The following is a 12,866-nucleotide window of genomic DNA, read 5'->3' as shown; positions in this document are numbered from 1 at the left end:
GAGACGGCCTTTCAGTAATTCGGAACTTTCTGGATAATGGGTTAATGTACTGTTGCCCTGAACTGGTAAAAGCTGTGTGTTTGCCTCAGAAAGACTGCCATAGTTTATACATAAACAAAGCTGCTGTGTAGCCATGGGGGCAGCCATTCAAGCTGGAAAAACAGGAGAAAAGGCACAGGTTACGTAGCAGATAACAGATATTCTCTGTAGAATTCAATGGGAATCTAGAAAGCTTATTTGTTATTTGCTATGTAACCTGTGCTTTTCTTTCCAGCTTGAATGGCTGCCCCCGGGGCTACACAGCAGCTTTGTTTATATAAACTATAGTAGTCTTTCTGAAGCAAACACAAACTTTTACCTTTGCAGGGCTTTGCTACACTTTACATTTTTGGTCTTACTGTCCCTTTAAGTCTTTCAGGGCTCAGTGTCCTTCTATGGAAAGTGGTGGCAGTTCAGTTCCCACCCAGCCAAGCTGGTAGCCTATTGGTCTGTGTGTGGGTCCTGCCAAGTTCTAGGGTTGCCACCTCACCCCTTTAATACTGGCCACATATTGAATCCACATGTTGCATGGCTAATTAGCAATTCATATAGATGCATGCTGCATGGCTGTACATGAACCAGTTCAGTCTGCAGCATGCATCTCAATGATTTGTTAATTAGCCATGCAAGGCGTGGATTCAATATGTGGCCGGTATTAAAGAGTGGTCAGGGCTTTATTTGGCCGCATCTAATTGTGAGCGGTGCCCTTTAAACATATAGTTGATGGCTGCAGGGAATTATAATCCATCCTGCTATACGGCTAAGGGGGAGGCTGGTGTGTGTGACCTTCACTTTCAGCCACTAATCTCAGGTCACAGGCCTGATAAATCCCAACGGCATCCGCCAAACAGCGAATGGGGCATGAGAAGGATGTGAGGGATTTGAGAGTCAGTTCAGCAAAAGCCCCGGAGCCTTGAGATTCAGTTGGATTTCCTAATGAAACAATAAGCAGCACAAGGTCAGGTACCCATCCCTGGGAGGGAAATGCACGAGCACCATGGTACTCCTCCTCCTCCTCCTCCTTCTATTGTATAATTAAAGTCACAAACTCACCTCTGGGTTGGATCTTGGAGGCTTGTAGAACTCTAAATTTGGATGCAGGGCCGGAATATTCTTGTGCGCCAGAGCTTTGCCGAGCTCACTCCAACTACTGTATCCTGGCAATAATGCTGGGCATTGGCTTAACTACTAAGAGAGTAAGGGGTGCTCTCCCCTTGCAATGCTAAGTAAGCTTTATCAGAACAGTCTACGTGAATACAGCCATAAGCATTCACAGAAACGCTGTGCTGAGTCCTCTATCAAAAAAACAGGATTTCTTGTCAGGGGCGGGCCAAGCCGACCGGGCGCCCTAGGCAACCCGGTCGGCAAACTCCGCCCACCTCCCTGCCCCCCGAACGGCGCATGTGCGCCAATGCACAGGAGGAGGTGGGAGGGGCGTGGCGGTTAGTTCAGTCATTGCCTCCGCCGCTAATGACAAGCGGCGGAGGCAATGACAAAGTAGCGCTAGGGGTAGGCAGGAGAGGCTCCTGCCTGGCGCCCCTCCATCGTTGCACCCTAGGCAGCTGCCTCTTCTGCCTACCCCTAGTTCCGGCCCTGTTTCTTGTCTCCTTGTTTGTAAACATGTTCTTCAGTAAATTCACTTTTGGTATGTTGCGTAGAGTGCCAGGGTCGGACTGGGGGGTTCAGGGCCCACCGGGGCTCCCGCCCCAGGGGCCCTGCAGGTGCCCCAGCCAGCCGTGTCCCCTACCCCCCCCAGGGGCCCCCTAACCCCCCCGCAGGGCCCCCACCTGACGTCCTCCCTGAGTGCGTATAAATTGAACGCGTCGGGGTGGAACAGTCAGAAGGGGGAGCGCCGGCAAAGGTCGGACTGGGCCACTAGGGCCAGGGCCCACCGGGATTTTTCCCGGTGTCCCGGTGGCCCAGTCCAACCCTGTAGAGTGCTATTCTGAACAATTTTGCAATTGGTCTTCATTTTTTTATTATTTGTGAACACTGTGACCTACTGTGTCGTAAGTTACCCTCCCATCTAGATTGTAAGCTCTTCGGGGCAGGGACCTCCATCCTCTTGTGTCTTTGACTCTTAACTTATTGCAACTGTATCTTGTATTTATTTATTTGTATTTATTTATTTGTATTTATTGTTATACGGAGTATTTATCTATTTATCTTAATAACCCCTGTTTGTATTAATGTATTCTACTGTACAGCGCTGTGTACATAAGTAGCACTTTATAAATAAAGATATACATACATACATACATTTGTGTTTTTGAATTATTTAGCTTTATATTCAGCAACTCTCCGTCTTGGCCTTTTAGCAGCAATAAGGTTGCTAGGGTCAAACTAGCCTAGCAACCAGGCAGTGGGTTGGAATGAGAAACTGGGATATGTATAGGAGTGGGTCTGAATAGAAAGATAGGTAATAAAAAGTAACAATGACAAATGACTCCACACCTCACTGCGGACCCTGAAGGGGGTTATAAACCTAGTTATGCTATAGAAGTTGCCCAAAAACATAATTATAGATGCAATAAAACTCACTAATGAGAATTCTACTGACCAAAATGCAATAGAATTCACCAACTAAAGAATCCCGATTCCCAGCACTGTGTTCAGCCATCTTGCTGGTACCTTACATATAGAGATAATGATGGCATTTTTCCCATCATTATATGGCACAGGAATGAGACATGGGGATAAAGGGACCAGACTTGTTCAGTGCTGGGAAACTGTGGCTTATTGCTCCCAACCAGGGCCGCCATCAGAAATCACGGGGCCCCTCACAAAAAAAATTTCTGGCCCCCTCCTCCCACACCCCCAATGGCCCCTCCCACACACCCCCATCAATACAAAAGACATAGAGACATTGGTAGCCCAGGGGTTACGTTTTGCATTGGTGCAGGGCAGGTACCCCCTAAATCATTGCTAGCCAGCCAGGGCCCAAAACATCAGTGGTCCTCCCCCAAATTACCCATACGCAGGGCACCCCCAGCATCCTCCGGCCCCCCCAAGCATCCTTCAGCTTCCCCAAGGGCCCCCCAAGCATCCTTCAGCTTCCCCCCCCCCAAGCATCCTTCATCTTCCACCAGGGCCCCCCCAAGCATCCTTCATCTTCCACCAGGGCCCCCCCAGGGTTATTCTAAGAGACGTGGGAAGCGTGGGAACCTGTCTGTCCTCCAGCCAAATATTTCTGCGGCGGCCAAGGGTGGGCTTATTATAGCCTCACTGTAACCCACCCTCTGCCCATCAACACTTTTCTCACCCGCAGGGCACAGAGCTGCACTAAATCCCTTTCTCATCCCCATGTTGGTAGTTAACCCTTCTACTGCCAGAAATAATGGCCTTACTACACACAGCCAGTAATTGCTCCCTACCCTCATACCATCTTGCCTTACTACACACAGTATTGCCAGTTACTGCTCTTACCCTCATACATCTTGCCTTACTACACACAGTATTGCCAGTTAATGCTCCTACCCCTCATACCATCTTGCCTTACACAGCAACAGTATTGCCAGTTACTGCTCTTACCCCTCATACCATCTTGCCTTACTACACACAGTAATTGCCAGTTATTGCTCTACCCCTCATACATTGTGCCTTACTACACACAGTATTGCCGTTACTGCTCCTACCCTCATACCATTGTGCCTTAGTACACACAGTATTGCCAGTTACTGCTACCTACCCCTCATACCATCTGCCTCTACTACACACAGTATTGGCCAGTTACATGCTCCTACCCCTACATACCATCGCTGCCTTACTACACACAGTATTGCCAGTTACTGACTCCTACCCTCATACCATCTTAGTCCTTACTACACACAGTATTGCCAGTTACTGCTCCTACCCCTCATACCATCTGCCTTACTACACACAGTATTGCAGTTACTGCTCCTACCCCTCATACATCATTGCCTTACTACACACAGTAATATGCCAGTTACTGCTCTACCCTTCATACCATTGCCCTTACTACACACATAGTATGCCAGTTACTGCTCCTACCCCTTCATACCATCTGCCTTACTACACACAGTATTGCCAGTTACTGCTCCTACCCCTCATACCATCTTGCCTTACTACACACAGTATTGCCAGTTACTGCTTCCTACCCCTCATACCAATCGTGCCTTACTACACACAGTATTGCCAGTTACTGCTCCTACCCCTCATACCATTGTGCCTTACTACACACAGTATTGCCAGTTACTGCTTCCTACCCCTCATACCATCTTGCCTTACTACACACAGTATTGCCAGTTATTGCTCCTACCCTCATACCATCGTTGCCTTACTACAAACAGTATTGCCAGTTACTGCTCTCCTACCCCTCATACCATTGTGCCTTACTACACACAGTATTGCCAGTTACTGCTCCTACCCCTCATACCACGTGCCTTACTACACACAGTATTTGCCAGTTACTGCTCCTACCCCTCATACCATCGTGCTTACTACACCACAGTATTGCCAGTTACTGCTCCTACCCCTCAACCATCTTGCCTACTACACACAGTATTGCCAGTTACTGCTCCTACCCCTCATACCATCGCTGCCTTACTACACACAGTATTTGCCAGTTACTTGCTCCCACCTACCCCTCATCCATCCCTTACTAACACCACAGTATTTGCAGTTACTGCCCTACCCTCATACCATCTTGCCTTACTACACACCAGTATTGCCAGTTACTGCTCCTACCCCTCATACCATCTTGCCTTACTACACACAGTATTGCCAGTTACTGCTCCTACCCTCATACCATCTGCCTTACTACACCACAGTATTGCAGTTACTGCTCCTACCCCTCAACAACTTGTGCCTACTACACACAGTATTGCCAGTTTACTGCTCCTACCCGCTCATACCATTGTGGCCTTACTACACACAGTATTGCCAGTTACTGCTCCTACCCCTCATACCATCTTGCTTACTACACACACGTATTGCCAGTTATGCTCCTACCCCTCATACCATCGTGCCTTACTACAAACAGTATTGCCAGTTACTTGCTCCTACCCCTCATACCATTGTGCCTTACTACACACACAGTATTGCCAGTTACTGCTTCCTACCCCTCATTACATCTTGCCTTACTACACACAAGTATGCCAGTTATGCCCTACCCCTCATACCATCGTGCCTTACTACAACACAGTATTGCCAGTTAGCTGCTCCTACCCCTCATACCATCTGCCCTTCCTACACACAGTATTGCCAGTTACTGCTCCTACCCCTCATACCATCTTGCCTTACTACACACAGTATTGACCAGTACTTGCTCCTCCCCTCATACCATCTTGCCTTATACACCCACAGTTATTCCGGCCAGTTACTGCTCCTACCCCTCATACCATCTTGCTTACTAACACAGCGTATTGCCAGTTACTGCTCCTACCCCTCATACCAACGTGCCTTACTACACACAGTATTGCCAGTTACTGCTCCTACCCCTCATAACCATCTGTGCCTTACCACACACAGCTATTGCCAGTTACTGCTCCTACCCCTCATACCATTGTCCTTACTACACACAGTATTGCAGTTATGCTCCTACCACCTCATACCATTTGCCTTACTACACACAGTATTGCAGTTACTGCTCCTACCCCCATACCATCTCCTATACACACACAGTATTGCCATTACTGCTCCTACCCCTACATACCATCTTGCCTTACTAACACAGTATTGCCAGTACTGCTCCTACCCTCATACCATCTTGCCTACTACACACAGTATGCCAGTTACTGCTCCTACCTCATACCATCTTGCCTCACTACACATATGCCACGTTACTGCTCCTACTCATTCATCGTGCCTTACTAACACAGTATGCAGTACTGCCCTACCCCTCATACCATCTTGCCTCACTATACACAGGTATTGCCAGTTACCTCCTACCCCTCATACCATTCTTTGCCTCACTATCACACAGTATTGCCAGTTACTGCTCCTACCCCTCATACAACGTGCCTTACTACACACAGTATTGCCAGCTTACTGCTCCTACCCCTCATACATTGTGCTTACTACACACAGTATTGCCGTACTGCTCCTACCCCTCATACCATTGTGCCTTACTACACACGTATTGCCAGTTATTGCTCCTACCCCTCATACCATTGTCCTTACTACAACAGTATTGCCAGCTTACTGCTCCTACCCTCATACCATCTTGCCTAGCTACACACAGTATTGCCAGTTACTGCTCCTACCCTCATACCATCTTGCCTTACTACACACAGTATTGCCAGTTACTGCTCCTACCCCCTCATACCATCTTGCTCTACTACACACAGTATTGCCAGTTACTGCTCTACCCCTCATACCATCTTGCTCACTATACACAGTATTGCCAGTTACTGCTCCTACCTCTACTCCATCCTGCTTGACCATACTACTATAACATTATAGACACAGTTACACGTCCAATGGTTCAGGTATATATTTTAAAGTTTTGGAAGCCCAGAGACACAGTTTTACCCCAAAGCCCCTGCAGGCCAGCAGTCCAATGGGGTTACTATTAGCCAATCACAACCCTTATAATAGCCAATCACAACCCTTATAATTAGCCAATCACAACCCTTATAATTTAGCCAATCACAGCCCTTATTTGGGCATCCCAGCACTTTTTATACCTGCATTTGGCTCACAAGTACAAAAGGTTGGGGATCCCTGCTATATACATTATCAGGCCATTATAATACACCTACTTGCCTTTTTATACACAATATCCTACTGTAAAGCTTCTTCACTTGATGCATCTTGCCTGACTACACACAATGCCCCGCGGCTTCTCTCCTTCCCAGAAAAAGAGACAAATCTGCATTTGCCATAAACCTAATTCCTATTTACTGTAATAGCACCCGAGTGGGTTGCCATTGTATGAGCAGAGCTTTTAATGGGGGGAGGGGGGGGGGCTAGATTTTAGGCTCGCGTGGCTGCCAGAACAAGGGGGTCCGGGGGAAATGAAAAAAGCAGCTACTGGGGAGAGGGGAGATTTGGGGGGGACTGAGAGGGGGAATGGGGATGTAGAAGGAGCGTAGCGGGGAGATGACAGCAGGAGAGAAATGAGGGAGGTACAACGGGGGGGGGGGTATTACTGCAGAGGCAGGAGGAGGGAACGGAGCGAGAGAGGGAATCCCCTGAATACAGAGAGAGGGAAGGGAATGAGGCAGAGAGCTAAGGAGTGAGAAGTACCAGGCAGGTGTATGGGGGCGAGTACAGCAAGAAGAGGAGAATCTGCAGGGAAAATCCATTCATTCCGAGATCTGCTTCTTATACCGGAACCTCATATAGGGATCTGCTTCTTACCCTGAACCTCATATAGGGATCTGCTTCCTACCCTGAACCTCATATAGGGATCTGCTTCTTACCCTTGAACCTCATATAGAGATCTGCTTCTTACCCTGAACCTCATATAGGGATCTGCTTCCTACCCTGAACCTCAATATAGGGATCGCTTCCTACCCTGAACCTCATATAGGGATCTGCTTCCTACCCTGAACCTCATTTAGGGATCTGCTTCCTACCCTGAACCTCAATATAGAGATCTGCTTCTTACTCTGAACCTCATATAGAGATCTGCTTCTTACCCTGAACCTCATATAGAGATCTGCTTCTTACTCTGAACCTCATAGGGATCTGCTTCTTACCCTGAACTCACTATAGAGATCTACTTCCTACCCTGAACCTCATATAGAGATCAGCTTCTACTCTGAACCTCATATAGAGATCTGCTTCTTACTGGAACCTCATATAGAGATCTGCTTCTTACCCGGAACCTCATATAGGACTGCTTATGCCCTGAACCTCATAGAGGGATCTGCCTTATTGCCCTGAACCTCATATAGAGATCTGCTTCCTACCCTGAACCTCATTAGAGATCAGCTTCTTACTCTGAACCTCATATAGAGATCTGCTTCTTACCTGGAACCATATAGAGATCTGCTTCTTACCGGAACCTCATATAGGGTCTGCTTATTGCCCTGACTCATATAGAGATTGCTCTTACACCGGAAACCTCATCATAGGGATCTGCTTATTGCCCTGAACCTCATATGAGATCTCTTCTTACCCTGACCTCATATAAAGATCTGCTTATTGCCCGAACCTATATAGAGATCTGCTTCTACCCTGAACCTCATATAGAGATCTGCTTCCTACCCGGAACCTCATATAGAGATCTGCTTCTACCTGAACCTCATATAGGGATCTGCTTCCTACCGACCTCATATAGGGATCTGGCTTCCTACCGGAACCTCATATAGGGCTCTGCTTATTACCCTGAACCTGCACTATGCAGGGACTTGGGAGAGACACACAGAACAGGGACTCTCCCAAAGAGGGAGAAGGATCTGAGGGGCTCAGCAATACTGCACCAGCAGAGACGCCTCAAACAAGCCACGCAGTTTGTGCACAAAGACTCTGCGGATCTTCTGCCACTGGACCAGCTGCGGAGACTGGGGACCAGTAAAGACCTGGTGATGTGGGAGGGGGGACCCGCTTGCTCAGTGAGACTAATGTTTGCAGCTCTGAACCAAGTACAGGGCCAAAATGATGGGACTGCTTTCATGTCTCTGCAGGGATTTCTATAGGTGCATGCTGCAGACTGCAATGCATTTCTACGCAGCCATGTTGGTTGGCTGTCCTATAACGCTGCTACTCTTGGTTTAAATGTTAACCTAACTGGCCTTTGGGCTGTGCCCTAGGGGGGCCCCTTAAGGCCTCAATCCCCACCATTTGCAAAGGCACTGATCCCGGTTTTGGTTGACTATATACATCAGGGTCCTCAGCCTTCTTACTCGGGAGCCACAGTCAAATGTAAAAAGACTTGGGGAGCAAACACAAGCACACCAATAAAGTTCATGGAAGGAGCCAAATAAGGGCTGTGATTGGCTATAGGCATCCTCTATGCAATAAACACACAAAAAGGGAAAGTTGTGCTCAACCACTAAATTGTAACATTAAGCGGGGTGCAATGAGGCTGGTGACCATAAAATAATAACATTATAAACAACGCAAAAAATCCTCTGCACTCACAACCATTATCAATACTGTAGAAATTGGACACTAGGGCATTTCACTAACTAAGAAAATGCCTTCCCTCCCCACCTCAAAAAGAGGCATTTGTTTGGTCCGTACATTGCAATATACTCAAGCTGGCCAACTACGTCAAAGTCATCCCTTCTGGCCAGCCTACCTAACTGACCTATATAAGTAATTTAAGATTAGTACCTGAGCAAGGGACTAAGTTTTACCTTGCACATGCCTTGCGTATAAGGTTAAAACTCCCATATGGTTGCCCTTTTATTAGCTCCATTGGGATCACCTGACTGTAGCTGGGAATAGTGGGGGCTTACAACATGGAGCTGGCCACTGCTCCTGTATAAACAATAACACAAAAAGGGAAAGTTGTCCTCAACCACTAAATTGTAAACCATTAAGCCGGGGGTGCAATGAGGCTGTGACCATAAAATACATATAACAACCGCAAAAAATCCTCTGCACTCACCCATTATCAATATGTAGAAATTGGACACTAGGGCATTCACTACTAAGAATGCCTTCCCTCCCCACCTCAAAAAGAGGGATTGTTTGTCCGTACATTGCAATATACTTCAAGCTGGCCAACTACGTCAAAGTCATCCCTTCTGGCCAGTCCTACCTAACTGACCTAATGTAAAAGACTTGGGGACAACACAAGCACCATAAAGTTCATGGAGGAGCCAAATAAGGGCTGTGATTGGCTATTAGGCATCCTCTATGCACACCTATCAGCTTTATATTTGGTAGGGAATCTTGTTTTTATTCAAAAACTTGCCCCCAAGTCAGGAATTCAAAAATAACTCCCTGGTTTGGGGGCACGAGAGCAACATCCAAGGGTTGGGGAGCAACATGTTGCCCCGGAGCTACTGGCTGGGCATTTAAATATAATGTCCTGTTGCCCTGCTCTGATAAAAGTTGCATGTTTGCTAAGAATTCCTACTATAGTTTATATAAATACCACGCGTGTAGCCCCGGGTTTCTGTAGCAAACACCCCAGCTGTACCGGTGCAGGAATGGCTGCCCCCGGGGCTACACAGCAGGGTATTTATATAAACTATAGCTAGGGTTTCCTGTTAGCAAACACCCCAGCTGTGACCAGTGCAGGAATGGCTGCCCCCGGGCTACACAGCGGGGTATTTATATAAACTATAGTAGGGTTTCTGTAGCAACACCCCAGCTGTACCAGTGCAGGAATGGCTCCCCCGGGGCTTACACAGCAGGGTATTTATATAAACTATAGTAAGGGTTCTCTGTAGCAAACACCCAGCTGTAACCAGTGCAGGAATGGCTGCCCCCGGGACTACACGAACGGGGGTTTTAATTTATATAAACTAATAGGTAGGGTTTCTTGTAGCAACACCCAGCTGTACCGGTGCAGGAATGGCTGCCCCGCGGGCTACACAGCGGGGTATTATATAAAACTATAGTAGGGTTTCTGTAGCAAACACCCCAGCTGTACCAGTGGCAGGAATGGCTGCCCCCGGGCTACACCAGCGGGTATTTATAAAACTATTAGTAGGGTTTCTGTAGCAAACACCCCAGCTGTATACCAGTGCAGGAATGGCTGCCCCCGGGACTACACACGGCCGGTATTTATATAAAACTATAGTAGGGTTCTTGTAGCAAACATCCCAGCTGTACCAGTGCAGAATCGGCTGCCCCGGGGCTACACAGCGGAGGTATTTATATAAACTATAGTAGGGTTTCTTGCTAGCAAACACCCCACGCTGTACCAGTGCAGGGAATGGCTGCCCCCGGGGCTACACAGCGGTGGTATTATATAAACTATAGTAGGGTCTGAACATATAGACCTAGTACTAGTAGCAGGTCGTAACAGTAATTACTATTATTATAATCAAGGTCCAATCTTGATTGCCCAGCCAGCCACACAGTGTGATCCAGAGACGCCTCATGGGGGGCAGCCTGAGCATTGAAAGCCGATAACCCTGTATTTCCAACTTCCCGTGCAACAGGGGAGAGACGCACACACCCCCAGGGTAATGAGACGATACTGCCAACTAAGTTGGGTGAGGAGACCCCGGTGGCTGGAGGAACAAGCTCTATCTCATACCCTGCAAGGTACAACCTAGCAACTACTTGGTATACTGCTTATACTGAGATGAGCCCTGATTGGCCAGTTAGACTAATGGGAGTAAATGTGTTTACCCCAATGAGCAGAATCTCGCTCCCCCAACAGCTCCTTTTAACTGAGTTGTTTACCTTTGAGACAATTTGCAATTGTCTTCATTTTTTTTTTTTATTTGTAGTTTTTTAAATTATTTCAGCTTTGCCCAGCAGCTCTCCAGCTTGGCGTTTCAGCAAGTGCTTGGTTGCTAGGATCCAAATTACCTAAGCAACCAGGGTTGTGGTTTGAATGAAAGACTGATAAATGAATAGGAGAGGGCCTGACTATATAAATAAGTATATTAAAAGTAACAAACTTTATATTCACAGAGCAATAGTTTTTTTCCTCAGGCAGTGCGGACCAAGCCATCAGGCACCCTAGGCAAGCCACCCGGGCACTCAAGGCAAGTCAGCCGGGCACCCAAGGCAAGCAGCCCGGGCAGCCCAGGCAGCCACTGGGCCACCAAGGCAAGCCAGCCGGGCACGCTAGGCAGCCAGCGGGCACCCTAGGCAAGCCAGCCGGGCACCCTAGGCAAGCCAGCCGGCCACCCTAGGCAAGCCAGCGGGCACCCAAGGCAAGCCAGCCGAGCACCCAAGGCAAGCAGCCGAGCACGCCAAGGCAAGCCCAGCCGGGCACCCAAGGCAAGCCAGCCGGCTCTGGCCCATCCCCCCTCCCATGTGTGGGCTGCGGGGGTCACTCCGGAGGTGGGTGAACGCGGTGGGGGTAAGGGCATGGAAATAGGGTAGTGAAAGAAGAGGTGCCTGCCTGGCGCACCACCCACTGTTGCCCCTAGGTGCCTCTTCTGGCCTACCCCTAGTTCCGGCCCCGGCGCCCATTTGAAAGCTGCACAGAGTTAGAAGAAAAAGGCAAATCATTAAAACTCTGAAAACAAATAATTGAAGACCAATGTGAAAGTTGTTTAGAATTGGGCATTCTATAAACATACTAAAAGTTGAACTTAATGTGAGCTGCCCTTTAAACACACGGATTCCAGCATCAATATGGTCGGGGGGTGGGACGGATTGATTTTAGTCCTGATTGCGAAAAGAGCAGGGGGTAACTAAGGTGGGATAATGATATTAGTATGTATGAATAATGTATAATGATGTATAATATAGAATGGTGGGATGTCCTGTCTGCACGACCAGGTTTGTGGCACACTAATGCCAAGGGCCAAGCTATGACGCGAACATCAAACAGAACCGTCATCTCCCGGCAGCTGCACGAGAAAGGCTTGGGTAAGACAACAGGTGGAGGGTGGGGCCACAACGTTAGGAGACATTTATACAATACAACTAATCAATCGTTTGTGTTTTTTTCACATAGTCGCCCCCTTTACATTAACACTTTTAGTATGTGTATAGAATGCGCCAATTCTATAGTAATGCTTTCAATGGCTTCATTATTTATTTTCAATTCTAGTTTTTCCATTATTTGCTCCTTTTTATTACTCATTTTTCTATCCATCCCCCTCTCCTATAAAATATATCAGTCTCTTATTCAAACCAGTCCCTGGTTGTTAAGGTAATTTGAAACCCTAGCAACCACATGACTGCTGAAAATTTTAAACTAGAGAGCTGCTGAACAAAAGGTAAATTCATAAAAAAATATGAAGACCATTGCAAATTGTCTCAGAACAGCAGTC

General features: G+C 47.6%; 2 protein-coding genes across 3 annotated transcripts in view; one reads left to right on the top strand and one right to left on the bottom strand.

Annotated features, from left to right (window-relative positions):
• The window catches only part of LOC101734594 (coiled-coil domain-containing protein 77-like), a 597,836-nt gene that overhangs the window by 166,844 nt on the left and 418,126 nt on the right, over positions 1–12,866 (top strand). The gene's annotated exons all lie outside the window — the stretch shown is intronic.
• Positions 1–12,866, bottom strand: part of LOC101730989 (coiled-coil domain-containing protein 77) — a 606,394-nt gene that overhangs the window by 297,254 nt on the left and 296,274 nt on the right. The window lies entirely within an intron of this gene.

Source organism: Xenopus tropicalis, chromosome 8, assembly GCF_000004195.4.
Source record: "Xenopus tropicalis strain Nigerian chromosome 8, UCB_Xtro_10.0, whole genome shotgun sequence".
Taxonomy (NCBI): domain Eukaryota; kingdom Metazoa; phylum Chordata; class Amphibia; order Anura; family Pipidae; genus Xenopus; species Xenopus tropicalis.
Note: the sequence above shows the minus strand (reverse complement) of the source record. Positions and strands in the feature narration are given on the sequence as shown.